The following is a 13,730-nucleotide window of genomic DNA, read 5'->3' as shown; positions in this document are numbered from 1 at the left end:
GGGCCTTTAGGTCAGGAAATAAGGAGAAGCTGAAGGCTGTGCAGAAGGAGCTGAGGAGGAAGGGAGTCCAGGGAGGGGAAGAACAGCTACAGGAGGAAGATAGAGGAGCAGCTGCAGCGAAATGATATCAGTGGAATCTGGAGAGGCCTCAAAACCATCTCAGGACACAGGTCCTGAGGTCCTTTGGAGTGCAGGGGGCACTCCTCAGGACTTTTTATGACACTGTTATGGCATCAGCCATCTTCTATGGAGTGGTCTGTTGGGGTAGCAGCATCTCAACAGCGGACAGGAAGAGACTGGACAAGCTGATCAAGAAAGCCAGCTCTGTCCTGGGGTGCCCCCTTGACCCCGTGGAGGTGGTGGGTGAGAGGATGGACAACAAGCTCCACCCCATGCAGGACAGTCTGACAGCACTGAGCAGCTCCTACAGCGATAGACTGCTTCACCAAAGGTGTGTGAAGGAGAGGTATCGCAGGTCCTTCCTTCCTGCTGCTGTCCAACTCTACAACCAGCACTGCTCCTAGTTCACCACATACTCACATGGACCATTTTCACTAGGTTTTCTGCACTTTAATTAGTCCAAAACAGCTGATATCAGTCATGTCATTGTGTGCAATTCCATTTTCAAATGTGCAATACCTGTATTTAGTTCCTTTTCTTTCTATATATAAAGTCCTGGGATTATTGCTCTTCTGTTAATATTTTTTATTACATTCTCATGTTTATACTGTTGTGTATATTTTTTATAGCCTTATCTTGTTTTTGTCTTGCCTTTACTCATATTTATGTCTTTGTTCATCTTTTCAATTACTTATTCTGCTGCAACAATGTAAATTTCACCACTGTGGGACTAATAAAGGATTATCTTATCTTAACATTCAGGTCTAAACCTGAAACCAAAAAAATGTTTATTTAATTGAATGTATGCATTGCAATAAATTCTATTTTGGCAAAACTGAAAAAAAGCCAAAACCAGCACCTGTATCGCATCTGGGGTGGGGTGGGGGGACTTCTCTTCTTCACAGGCACTTCATCCAGGTTGGTGAAAACCATCTGAAATATAGAATCCTGGACACCAGTCAGTCTTGGTCTAAACAACAGGCACGTCACACTGGGAGACAGTGGATCCAAAAATTACAAACCATCGATCCTCTAGGCCTGAATGAAAAATACAATTAAAACCTTACCTGTAGTAGTGGGCTCTTCACGCTGATCATCTCTTTACCTTCCTCTCCATCCTCCTGGTCTGAAGCCTTTTAAAGCTAAACATAGCACGATAGCACTTATAACACAAGTTACTGGAGCATTATAACTAATATCCCAAAAAAGTTGTAAATGTAAATACACTAAAATAATAACTTATTGCACATAATAATACTAACATAAAATATAAACAAATAAAACAAATATATATAAAAAAATATCTCTTGAAGTATGGTTAACACTTTGATGTGTATTTCCTTATGGCAGCTAATTATTCTACGTGTGGCGTTCTGTGCATGTTTGGATTTTTGATTTGTTTCTCTCCCCTATTCTCCCTCCCTGTATATTATTTTTATAAATATTATATATATGGATTCGTCTGCAGAGTCTGTGTCCAAGCCAGTATTCTCTTTAATAGGAGATGACCCTTTTTACCCCTTAATTAAATAATAAATTGTTTCTATCTTCTCACCACAAAACAATAATTTTGCATAAATCAGATAAGGTCGAAACTAAATGTAGCTCTTTTTACCAAAAACCCCCCACCTCTGTCTTTGTTTTTTTTAAATTTCTTTTAAATTTAAATTTGCATGAATGTGAATATTTTATTAACCTTGTACAGATGAATTTTATTAGCACTTACTTTTGCAGAGCACTTATTAACAAATTTTTATCAGCACTTACCGTAATATCCGGACTATTGAGCGCACCTGACTATAAGCCGCACCCACTAAATTTAAAAAGAAAAAAAAAAGTACATATTACAGGCCGCACTTGTCTATAAGCCACAGGTGTCTAAATGTTTTTGCGGCATGAAGCTCATTAGCCCATAAAAATCTATAAATTAGCCGCATCATTGTTTAAGCTGCAAGTTTCAAAGCATGTGAAAAAAGTAGCGGCTTATAGTCTGGAAATTATGGTACTTTTGTACAGCACCCCTCCCTCCCCTTTTGTAACCCTAACCCTGACCTGGGCCCTAAACCTAACCATCACTTGACCTGGGCCCTGAACTTAACCATCGTCTGACCTGAGCCTTTAATTTAACCATCTTCTGACCTTGACTCAAAACCTAATCATTTCCTTATCTTGACCCTAAACCGAACCATCACTCAATATGGGCCCTAAACATTGCATACAATATGGACAACTCAAGGTGTCCCCTTCCCCCAACCTAACCCTAAGCAGAATTGGGGGCGTTGCTGTTCCTCCTTTAGGCCGCCAGTGGATAAAGTCACAGAGCCAAATGTCTGTCTTAAGGGGAGAGCCAGCAAGGTGGAGCAATCACACCTGATTCTTAAGGAGCCCCGGAATGGTCATGATTTTTTTTTTTTTTAAACATGAAATAGCAACATATGCAAACAAATTAATCAAAATGTTTTACTTAATTTGTGCACACAAGCGTATATATAGAGAGAGCCAGTGTGTCACAACCACACCCCTTCACCTGACACTGAAGAGTCAGCACTCTGCAGGGCTGTAAGGCCACTGTGGCCACTAGAGGTCACCAAACAATAAAACCTTGCTGTGGGTTGTAATAAGCTGCTGCTAAACTAAAGGTGTCAAAAAATATTTGACACTAAAGCAGTGCCTCCCATATGAAAACACCAAAGTAGTTCATGCAGTTGAAATGCCAGAAATAATTTTTTAAAAACACAAAATATCACAAAAAGGTTTTTATCCTTGGCTGAGATGGAAAAGTTGGTGTACCGATAAAGACAAAACCACTGACATTTCTTCCAAACACAGGTCCAAACAAGCACCAGAGACATGTAAATATATGTAAATTTCTTCCATGCTTACCTAATGACAGTGTCAGAGAATCTGCAGCCTTACAGCTGCTGTCAGAGAATGTTCAGATTCGACAGAATGAGCTGCCCACAGATGTAGCACCTCAGTGCTCTACACTGCACTGTGTTTGTTCGTCTGTTCAAATAAACCAGGAGGCTGCTCCATAAATAGGCTCTTGCCATTCCAAAGACTTTCTGCTGTTTTACTGGAATTCTTGTTGCCGCTGGGTAAACCCGCTGTTATTTTAGCTAAGTAGTGGCTCTGGTATATGCAGAGCATTTTTAGAGCATGTGTGTATGTGACAGCCTAAAGAGCAAGCCTGGAAAGAGTAGTGGAAAATTGTACTCAAATAAACATGCTGTTATTAGTGTGAATGGTACAGCATTCACAATATCCTTCAAATCTTTATTAGTGTGAATGCAGAAATATTTAGGTTTTTCTGTATATCTGTATTGCGTGACTCTCACACAAGGCCAACTTACTGCAACTGCCTGTACACAGGTAATGAACATTAACTTGTTAACACCTTCTATGCTCTCTGTGCTGTTAACTCACACAACCACACACACGCACACACTGCTCTCTCTCTGTTTCTTCATATAATGCATTTGAGCTTCCAGCTCCAGTTTTACATTTTAACTTCCAACATTTGATTCTGCATTTAGCTGTTTTTTTCTATTACTTTTCCATGCTTTATGCTACAGAAATCATTTAGCTATCAAAATGTTTAGCTTTCCCTGGACATTTATGCTATTTACACTCCAGTTTTGCTATTCTGCTATTGATATATTCTGCTATTTTGCTATTCATATGTTCTGCTATTTTATTCATTGCTTCAGCATTGCTGCGGCATTCACACTGCATTTTCTGCATGCTGAGCCAGCATTCACATTATTGTTCTTCTAATCTTTCATTAATAAATGTATTCTTCCATATATTTTTTGGCATCTAACTACTGTCGCATACTTTGTGCTACAAAAACCATTCAGCTATCAAAACGTTCAGCTCTTTGAGGACATTTATGCTATTATTTAATTTTTTTCTACCATTCATAATTTTTGAAATATTTAGCTTTTTCTGCTAAAGTTTTCCCATTCAAATGAATGGATGGAATGCTTAAATCCTCCAAAACCTCCTCCTCTTTGCACTATAACTAGTTCAGCATACTTTATGCTAGAGACTTCATTTAAGGTTTTAACGGGTCCCAATGAATGTATCATTCAGATTTTTGATATCTTGTGTCTTGATGTAAGCAGTGAGGTTATCCACAGAATTTCAGCCCCTTTGCTTTTCCAGAAATTTTTGTGCTCCTGCTCTTCTCCTGCCCACATCTTTCACTTCTCACGCACAATTTATACCTCAAATGGTAGGCATTTTGGTGCTCTGTCACACAGTGTGACTCGTTAAGCCACAGCATTTACAGTTTTTCTGGTAGCAGCCTCTCAGCACTGAGAGGAGACCTCAAATACTTCATACAGTGCAATGTAAAACCACTTCAGCTTTTCTTGACAGAAGACACAAACACAGGCAGTTTTTAATTGCAACATTGCGGTCATTTCTCATTTTATCTACACAAATGAAATATATATGTGTTCACTAAAGTCTTCTGGTGCTGATAGTCACCAGATTTCATCAATAACAGTTATGGTTTTTTAATCAATAGCACAAGTTCATGAGGTGCACCAACCCGCCTCTCCAGCACCGATTTATGTAAAAATACAGGATCCATTGAGTCAGCTGCAAAACCTAACCTTGACTCTTTTGCTCCCATCGACCTCCCCCAGCTCACATCAACCATTTCAGAATCTAAACCTTCAACATGTCTCTTAGACCCCATCCCGACTAGGCTGCTTAAGGAAGCTCTGCCCTTAATTTGCAATTCTGTATTAGATATGTTAAATTTGTTCTTGGTAACAGGTTATGTGCTGCAGCCATATCAAGTAGCTGTAATCAAACCTCTCCTAAAAAAAGCCCACTCTTGATCCATACATATTAGCTAACTACAGACCTATATCTAACCTCCCCTTTCTTTCTACAATCCTGGAGAAAGAAGTTGAAAAACAGTTGTGCGACTTTCTACAAAATAATAGTTTATTTGAGGATTTTCAGTCAGGATTTATGCTGTATCACAGCACAGAGACAGCACTTGTAAAAGTTACAAACTATCTCCTAACTGCATCAGACAACAGACTTGTTTCTGTACTTGTCTTGTTAGATTTCAGTGCTGCTTTTGATACAATTGACCATCACATCCTTTTACAGAGACTGGAGCATTTTATTTGGATTAAAGGAATTGCACTAAACTGGCTTAAGTCCTATCTATTTGATAGGCTTCAGTTTGTACAACAATTACTCCATGTACACAAAAGTTAGACATGGAGCTCCACAAGGGTCAGCACTTAGACAAGTTCTCTTCACTTTATATATGCTTCCCTTGGGCAACATTATCAGGAATCACTCCATAAATTTCCATTGTTATACAGATGATACACAACTTTATATGTCAATGAAGCCTAATGAAACCAATCAGCTAGTCAAACTCCAGGCTTGCCTTAGGGACATTAAAACTTGGATGACAAGCAATTTTTTACTATTGACCTCTGATAAAACTTAAGTTATTCTAATTGGTCCCACACACATCAGAAATACATTTTCTAATTATGTAGTTACATTAGACGACATTGCCCTGGCCACTGTGAAGAATCTGAAAGCTATCTTTGATATGTCCTTTATCTTACACATAAAACAAGTGTGTAGGACTGCCTTCTTTCGCCTGCGTAATATCGCCAAAATAAAAAATTTCTCTCTCAAAAGGATGCAGAAAAACTAGTCCTTGCATTTGTTACTTCCAAGCTGGACTACTACAGTTCATTATTATCATGCTGCCCCAACAAGTCTCTTAAGACTCTGCAGCTCTCCAGAATAGAATTCAAAATCCTCCTCCTTACTTACAAAGCCCTTAATGGTCAGGCACCAACATACCTTAAAGATCTTATAGTCCCCTACAATTCCACTAGGACACTGCACTCCCAGAATGCTGTTTTACTAGTGGTTCCTAGAGTTTCCAAGAGTAGAATGGGAGGCAGAGCGTCCAGCTATCAGGCTCCTCTACTGTGGAATCTTCTCCCAGTTTCGGTCCTGGAGGCAGACATCCTCTGCACTTTTAAGAGTAGGCTTTAAACTTTCCTTTTTGATAAAGCTTATAGTTAGGGTTGGCTCAGGCTTGAACCATCCCTTTTATGCTGCTTTAGGCCTAGACTGCTGAGAGATGTCCCATGATGCACTGAGTTTCTCTCTCTCTCTCTCCCTCCCTCTCCACTCAGTATGGATTCATATCCCATGTTACATGTTACTAACTCACTCGTAGTCGTGTGCTCTTCTGTCTCTCTCTCTCTTCTTCTCTCACTTTCTGCAGGTACTTCTGCCTCTGGAGCTGTAAAGTCTGATCTGCAATGACAAGTCTCCTGCTGTTCCTACAACTCCACTCAACACCTGCTGCTATAACTAGAAATTACTTGTACTGCTATTGCTACGTTAGTAGTTAACACTTTCATTATCACGACTATCATTACTACTACTGTATTATTGGTATCACCTTACATTTTTTACATGGAACCCGTGTTATGGTATGTTTATCTCTTCATCATGGCACCTGTTACTGGGTGGGATATATTAGGAGCAAGTGAACATTTTGTTGTCAAAGTTGATGTGTTAGAAGCAGGAACAATGGGCAAACATAAGGGAGGATTTGAGGGAGTTTGACAAGGACCAAATTGTGATGGCTAGACGACTGGGTCAGAGCATCTCCAAAACTGCAGCTTTTGTGGGGTGTTCCCCATCTGCAGTGGTCAGTATCAAAAATGGTCCAAGGAAGACAGTGGTGAACCAGTGACAGGATCATGGGCGACCAAGGCTCACTGATGCATGCGGGGAGCGAAGGCTGGCCCATGTGGTTGGATCCAACAGACAATTTGAGCTACTGTAGTTCAAATTGCAGAAGGAGATAATTCTGATGCTGATAGAAAGGTGTTAGAATACACAGGGTGTCACAGACAAGTCAGGGTGCCCATGCTGACCCCCGTCCTGGCATGTGAGCATCAGAACTGAAACAGTATTCCCTGATGGCTGTGGCCTCTTTCAGTAGGATAATGGTAAGGATAATGTGCCCTGCCACACAGCAAAAATCGTTCAGGAATGGTTTGAGGAGAACAACAATGAGTTTGAGGTGTCGACTTGGCCTCCGAATTCCCCAGATCTCAATCCAATTGAGCATCTGTGGGATGTGCTGGACAAACAAGTCCAATCCATGGAGGCCCCACCTCGCAACTTACAGGACTTCAAGGATCTGGTGCTAACATCTCTAAGGCTGAGCCCCACCAGACCTGCGGAGGGAACTCACCTCTTCTGTCGCTTGTATCCGTGATCTTGTCCTTTCGTCACTGCCCACATGACCATAGGTGAGGGTTGGAACATAGATCGACTGATAAATTGAGAGCTTTGCCTTCTGGCTCAACTCCCTCTTCACCACAACGGTCTGGCACAGTGCCCACATTACTGCTGATGCTGAGCTGATCCACTTGTCTCCCTCTGTACCCTCACTCGTGAAGAAGATCCTGAGGTACTTGAACTCCTTCACTTGAAGCAGCAACTCTCCCCCCAACCAGAGGGAACAATCAACCATTTTCTGGCAGAGAACCATGGCCTAAGACTTGGAGGTGCTGACTCTTATCCTGACCGCTTCACACTTGGCTGCAAACCATCCCAGTGCACACTGGAGGTCTTTGTCTGATGAATCCAACAGAACCACATCATCTGCAAAAAGCAGCAATGCAATCCTGAGGTTCCCAAACCAGACACACTCCTCACCTCGGCTGTACCTTTAAATCCTGTCCATGAATATCAGAAGAAGAAGAAAAAGAAGAATCAGCTTTATTGTCATTATACGGAGTACAATGAAACTGTTTGTGACTATCCTCTGAGACAAAATATTACATCAGTAAACATAAAATATAAAAATGGATGCCAAAGTTCTTGGGTAGAAACTGTTCCTCATCCTGTTGGTGCTTGATCTTAATGTCCTGAACCACTTTCCAGATGGTAGCGGCTCAAATAGTGCTTGTCCTGGATGAGTCGTATCCCTACTGATGGTGTAGGCCTTCTTCCTCAGTCTGCTGGTGTATATGGAAACAAGCTGTGGGAGTTCTAGCCAAATGGTGTGCTGGGCCGACCTCACCACCTGCTGCAGTCCCTTGTGCTCCGCAGCTGTGCAGCTAGCATACTACACAGTGATGGAGCTAGCAAGGATGCTCTCAATGTTGAGTGTCAACTTCTGTGGTAGCTGGACCTTCTTCAGCTTCCTGAGGAAGAAGAGTCTTTGTTGTGCTTTGGTGATGAGGTTTGAGGTGTTGGTGGTCCATGTCAGCTGGTCAGACACATTGACTCTGAGGAACTTTACATCCTCCATACACTCCACTGCCTCACCATGTATGTGGAGGGGGATGTGCTCATCCCTCCTTGTCCTTCTGAAGTCAATAATCACCTCCTTTGTTTTGGAGGTGTTCTAGACCAGGTCATTGCCCACGCACCACTCCATGAGATGTTCCACCTGATCCCTGTAGGCTGTCTCCTCATTGTCTGAGATGAGCCCTAAAACTGTAGTGTCATCTGCAGACTTAATTGTGGAAGTTGGATGTTGGAAGTGTGAATGGGAGTACAGTCATGGGTGAATAGTGTGAAGAGGATTGGGCTCACAGCCCTGTGGGGTGCCAGGGATGTTTGTGTAGACCTGGTCCAGCAAATTGTATTCCTTGGTAGGGAAATTTACATGTTTGTGTAATTTGGGCATGACCAATTCGAGATCTGTATGATTGAAATCCCCTGCGTCTGCTGAACTAATAATTGAGTCTATACAGTTTACTCTAACCCACGTAAGTCATACTCCAAAATTGATTTCTTTCTTGTTCCACAAATATCTGTTGAATGAGGTGAGAAATGGTACATTGGTTCTATCCATATTTCAGACCAAGCTCCTGTCTTTTTAGGTACATTTATTTCCAATAACAACTTACAGATGTCCAACTGGAAATGCAATAGGTCTGTTATATCTGATCCTGATTTCTGCTCCATGGCCCAAAGAGAATTGTTGATGTTTATTTATGAGAATGATAATGAAAATACAGATCTTTCAAATTTATGAGAAACAACAAAAGCTTTTGTAAGGGGCCTAAATATATTATACTGTTCAGCTAAAAAGAGAAAAAAGTTGGAGGAACAGAGATGTCCTGAAGTACTGTTACAGGAAGCAGAATCCAAGCACAAAAGTAACAGGTGCAAAGTCACTTGGGATAAAGTTTTAAGAACCAGAACTGCTCTGAATACACTCCTATCTCAAAATGCAGAAAAGGCATTGTTTAAACATAAACACAAGATTTATGAATATGCTAATAGATCAGGGTGGTATTTATCCAATTTAATAAGTAGCAAATCCCCAAATAATTTTTTTTTACAAGAATGAAGGATAAGAATGGCAAGCTTTATTATATCACTGCTGAAATTACCCAAGTGTTTAGTGATTTCTACTCGTCTTTGTATACCTCAGAATCTTTGGGTATGGCAGAAAAAATGAATGACTTCTTTCAATGTATACAACTACCTAATGTTTCTGAGGAAGATAGGTATAAATTTGACACAGATATTACTAGCGAGGAGGTTGAAGGGGTGATATGTAGTTTAGCATCTGGTAAGGCTTGTGGACCAGATGGTCTCCCACCAGAGATTTATAAATCCTTTAAAGATATTCTCTCACCCCTTTTAACTAGAATGTTCAAACATTCTTTATTAATCAAGAGAATTCCCCAATAATTGCAGTTGGCTACTATTAAGGTATTGCGAAAGGAAAACAAGGACCCGGATGATCCAGCTTCTTATAGGCCAATAAGTGTCCAAAATACAGACTGTAAAATTTTAGATAAATTACTCGCATCTAGGGTTAATAATATTATCCCAAAAATAGTGGGACATGACCAGACTGGCTTTGTCCAAAATAGGCAGTCATATTCAAATATCAGGAGACTAATGGGTATTATACAGTGTGTTAAGATAAAAGAAAAGATGCTTTAGTGATAACGTTAGATGCAGAAAAAGCATTTAATCAAATAGAGTGGAAGTATTTATTTAGAACAGTAAATGGCAGCTAATTGTGTTGATGTTAGATGATGCGGCTCTGCAACCTTGCAGTTTATTATGCTTTTATTTTGAAGAGCACCGTTCTTCTTCTACTACTTCCTGTTTGTTCCAATGAAAAACATGCAAACAAAATGATTTACTTATGCCATTCTTTTGTTGGGAAGCAGAAGAAGCAGAAGAAGGTAGGAGGATACTGATGGTGTGTTTATTGTCACAGGAGTAATCCATTTTATTCACGAGAGGAAAGATGGTCATTATTTTCATTTGTTTAAGTGAGAGCTGCACATGTTGTCAAACTGAAAACAAACATATTCTTTCTGTGGTACATTTGATGTTGCACAACTGTCATAATAGTTTTAAATAAAATATTTTGTTACTATAAGTTTGTTACAAATTATTTATACTGAATTAAAATGTAAATATGATTTGTATGTGGATTGTTTGTGGAACTACTAAGGGTTATTTGTATTTTTTGTTCATCCTGTAGTTTTCACGGTGCTGATGGCAGGTCAAGAGAAAATAAATGAAACTCCATTCTTAATAAGTAAAGTTATAAAACAAGGTTGCCCTTTAGCTCCCTTATTATTTGCATTAGTAATGGAGTCCTTAGTAGAAGCAGTTAGATCCAGTTCTATAATTAGGGGTATCCAAACTAAGGTTATAACACACAAGATTTCTATGTATGCTGATCACATAATTTTATTTTTGAGCAATCACACATCCTCAGTCCCAGCTCTTGTTGAGATAATTAGTTTGAGTTTGAGTTGTTCTCTGGATATAAGATTAATTATGGAAAATCATTTTTGGCATTTTTGTTTCTGTTAATATTGAAGATATGATAAAATTGAATTTAGATCTAGTGGTGAAGGAAGTTAGAAAAGATCTTCAAAGATGGAGTCCTTTATCTATCTCATTATTTGGATGGGTTGCAGTTACCTGTGGACAAAGGGGGAGTAGCACTCCCCAGTATCACTGGGCTTCTCAAATTCTATATATTACAGAATGGATGAAAAATGATCTTAAGTCTACATTTCTTAATTTAGAGTCAACTGGATGTGAGCCCACTCTCTTGGATATGCCATTTATAAATAATGCAATTTCACTACAGGGGATTAAAGAACATTTTATTGCAGAAATACTCTCAAAACATTTTGGGATAGTGAGTCAGCACTCTGCTCTGGCACCAATTGTATGCAATCCAGATTTTACACAGTCTTGCTCTAAAATATGGAGAGATGCTGGAATTTCTAAAATACAAGATGTCTTTTTAAGTGAAAATCTTTTTCACAACTTAGCACAGAATTTAATCTTCCTCAAACACGCTATTTACAATTAAGGAGTTAAATCCAATCCATACTAACAGGCCTGTCATCAAACCTGTGAAATTTGAGGCAGATTAGACAAAGTATGTTTGAGTTACATCAACTTCCTGGGTAATGGCGAAACATCGAAATTCGCCACGGCGCTACAGACACACCCTTCAACGGAACATCAAAATTTTCACAGTAAGGCATCATGAAGGTCTAAGGCTTTCCTGACCAAGTCTGAAATGGATCACATCAACCTGCTGGTAACAGGATGTCAAAGTCTAAAACATGTTATTTCCTGTGTCCAGTAGGTGGCGCCATACCTTTTTGTGAATATTGACATGTGAGTGTGTTCATGCCGGGAACCTTATCAAAATTCTGAAATTTGGTGCTGATTGAACAAAGTATGGCTGAGTTATAGCAACTTAAACGCAACTTCCTGTTTCATAGCGAGGCATGGAAATTTGAGGTGCCGCCACTGCCACACCCTTCAACATCAACAAAATCTTTTAATAACTTTTAATCACAATGGCCTTAAGAGTATCCTGACCAAGTTTGAGGTTGATATGAAAAAAACTGTAGGAGGATTTTGATCACATGCAAAGTTTCGTGAGTTTTTGAGCATGTTTAGGCCCTTAAAAATATGATTTTTTCGTCATAAGAATAATAACTCCTACGACAACAATATGGCCTTCGCACATTAGTGCTCAGGCCCTAATTAAAGCTGCAAGCAGCGTTGAACGGGCCCCCATTGCAGTCTTTTTTTGCAAGCCCAGTGGGCACACAATGAATGAGTTAAAAATCACATACTGTGCCCCTCAGCCAGATATTTGTATCATGCATGAAGTCAGCCACCTGCACAGATAGAGCCTACGAGCAGCATCTTCCTCGGTCCTTTTGTCCTCAGACTTGATAAGTATGCTCTTGGCTAATAAATGTAATAAATGTTTCTGACCTTACGTGAAATGGATCTTTGTCAACCTACAAGTCATACGACATCATCCTACAATTGCATAACCGTTGGACACAGAACAAATTAGTTAAATATCTGTGTCCATCAGTTGCATATTTGTATCATTCACAAAGGCAGTACTGTGCACAGACAGACCCTTAATCCTCTTCAGGGCTCCAAACTAACTTTTCCTCTTACTGAAAGCTCCTTATTGAAAATTTTAGGAGCATCAGCCCAAAAGTTAAAAGCACGTTTAAAATGACATTCAATGCAATATTCAGATTTTTTCCATGTTAACTATATTACTGATAAATCCTTTAGTAATAAATAAATAATTTTACAGAAATAACGATGTGTTGTTTAATTTTATAGGTAAAAGTATTATTAAAATCTACATGAATGATTTAAGTGGCCCTTTAATGTGGGAGAAAATAGTAAAAGTAATCCACATTTTTGAGTGATCGCACTGTGCACCATAAATAATAATCACAAAAAAATCAGTGGTCAAACAAGCTTATATTGAGGTGATTTGAACAGTGATTTGCTCATCCACCTAAAGTCAGGGCGAAGCCACTAACCAGCTGTACGGATGGGTATCATTAGGATTTTATCTTTATCCATGCAGACCCCTATCAGTCCGACTCGGACTGTTACTGGTTTTTTAATCTATCATTTTGTAAAAGAATAAATTCAGGGCATGAGAAGAATTGAGTTATAAAGTACAACTAAATACTGATTCTAGAACAGTAACAGTAAAATCACAGTAAACTCAATATCTCACTGGACAGAAATCTAAAATGTTAGTGGGCTTACAGCAATTTGGGAAATTTGGGGATTAGTGTCAAATTACCCAGTTAGACTACATACAGACAAGCTTTCATTTTAGCTGTTAGTAACAATTTGCTATGAGCTTAACCAGCGTACTATGTCGTTGTTAAATATGTCGGGAGACTGTGGACAGAGCAGAAAATATAACTTTTCTTAATGCTTGCTGAACAAGTGGTTTGACAAAGAAAAGGTAAAGGCCAGCAGCTTTTACTTTTCACTGCACTTGGAGAGTTATGACCGTAGTCGTCGTCAACTCGAGTTGCTTCAATTCACCTAGTTCACCTCAGCCATTCTGTGTGTGTGGCACATGCACTGCGGATGTAGCCACATCCTGGACAGAGAAGCAGCATGAACATAAATGATAAATGGGCCACCACAAATAAAGCAATGTTTTACAATGTACAGGACCCTAGAACAGGGTTGGGGGCATATTTGACAGTGCACTTGGATGAAACACATAATTTCCT

At 39.5% G+C, this 13,730-nt stretch overlaps 1 pseudogene; it reads left to right on the top strand.

Annotated features, from left to right (window-relative positions):
- The first annotated feature begins 5,347 nt into the window (after positions 1 to 5,347).
- LOC127143373 (uncharacterized) lies at positions 5,348 to 6,201 on the top strand (annotated as a pseudogene).
- The last annotated feature ends 7,529 nt before the right edge of the window (positions 6,202 to 13,730 follow it).

This window comes from Lates calcarifer, linkage group LG15 (assembly GCF_001640805.2).
Source record: "Lates calcarifer isolate ASB-BC8 linkage group LG15, TLL_Latcal_v3, whole genome shotgun sequence".
Classification (NCBI taxonomy): domain Eukaryota; kingdom Metazoa; phylum Chordata; class Actinopteri; family Centropomidae; genus Lates; species Lates calcarifer.
This window is presented reverse-complemented; position numbering and strand designations above follow the sequence as displayed.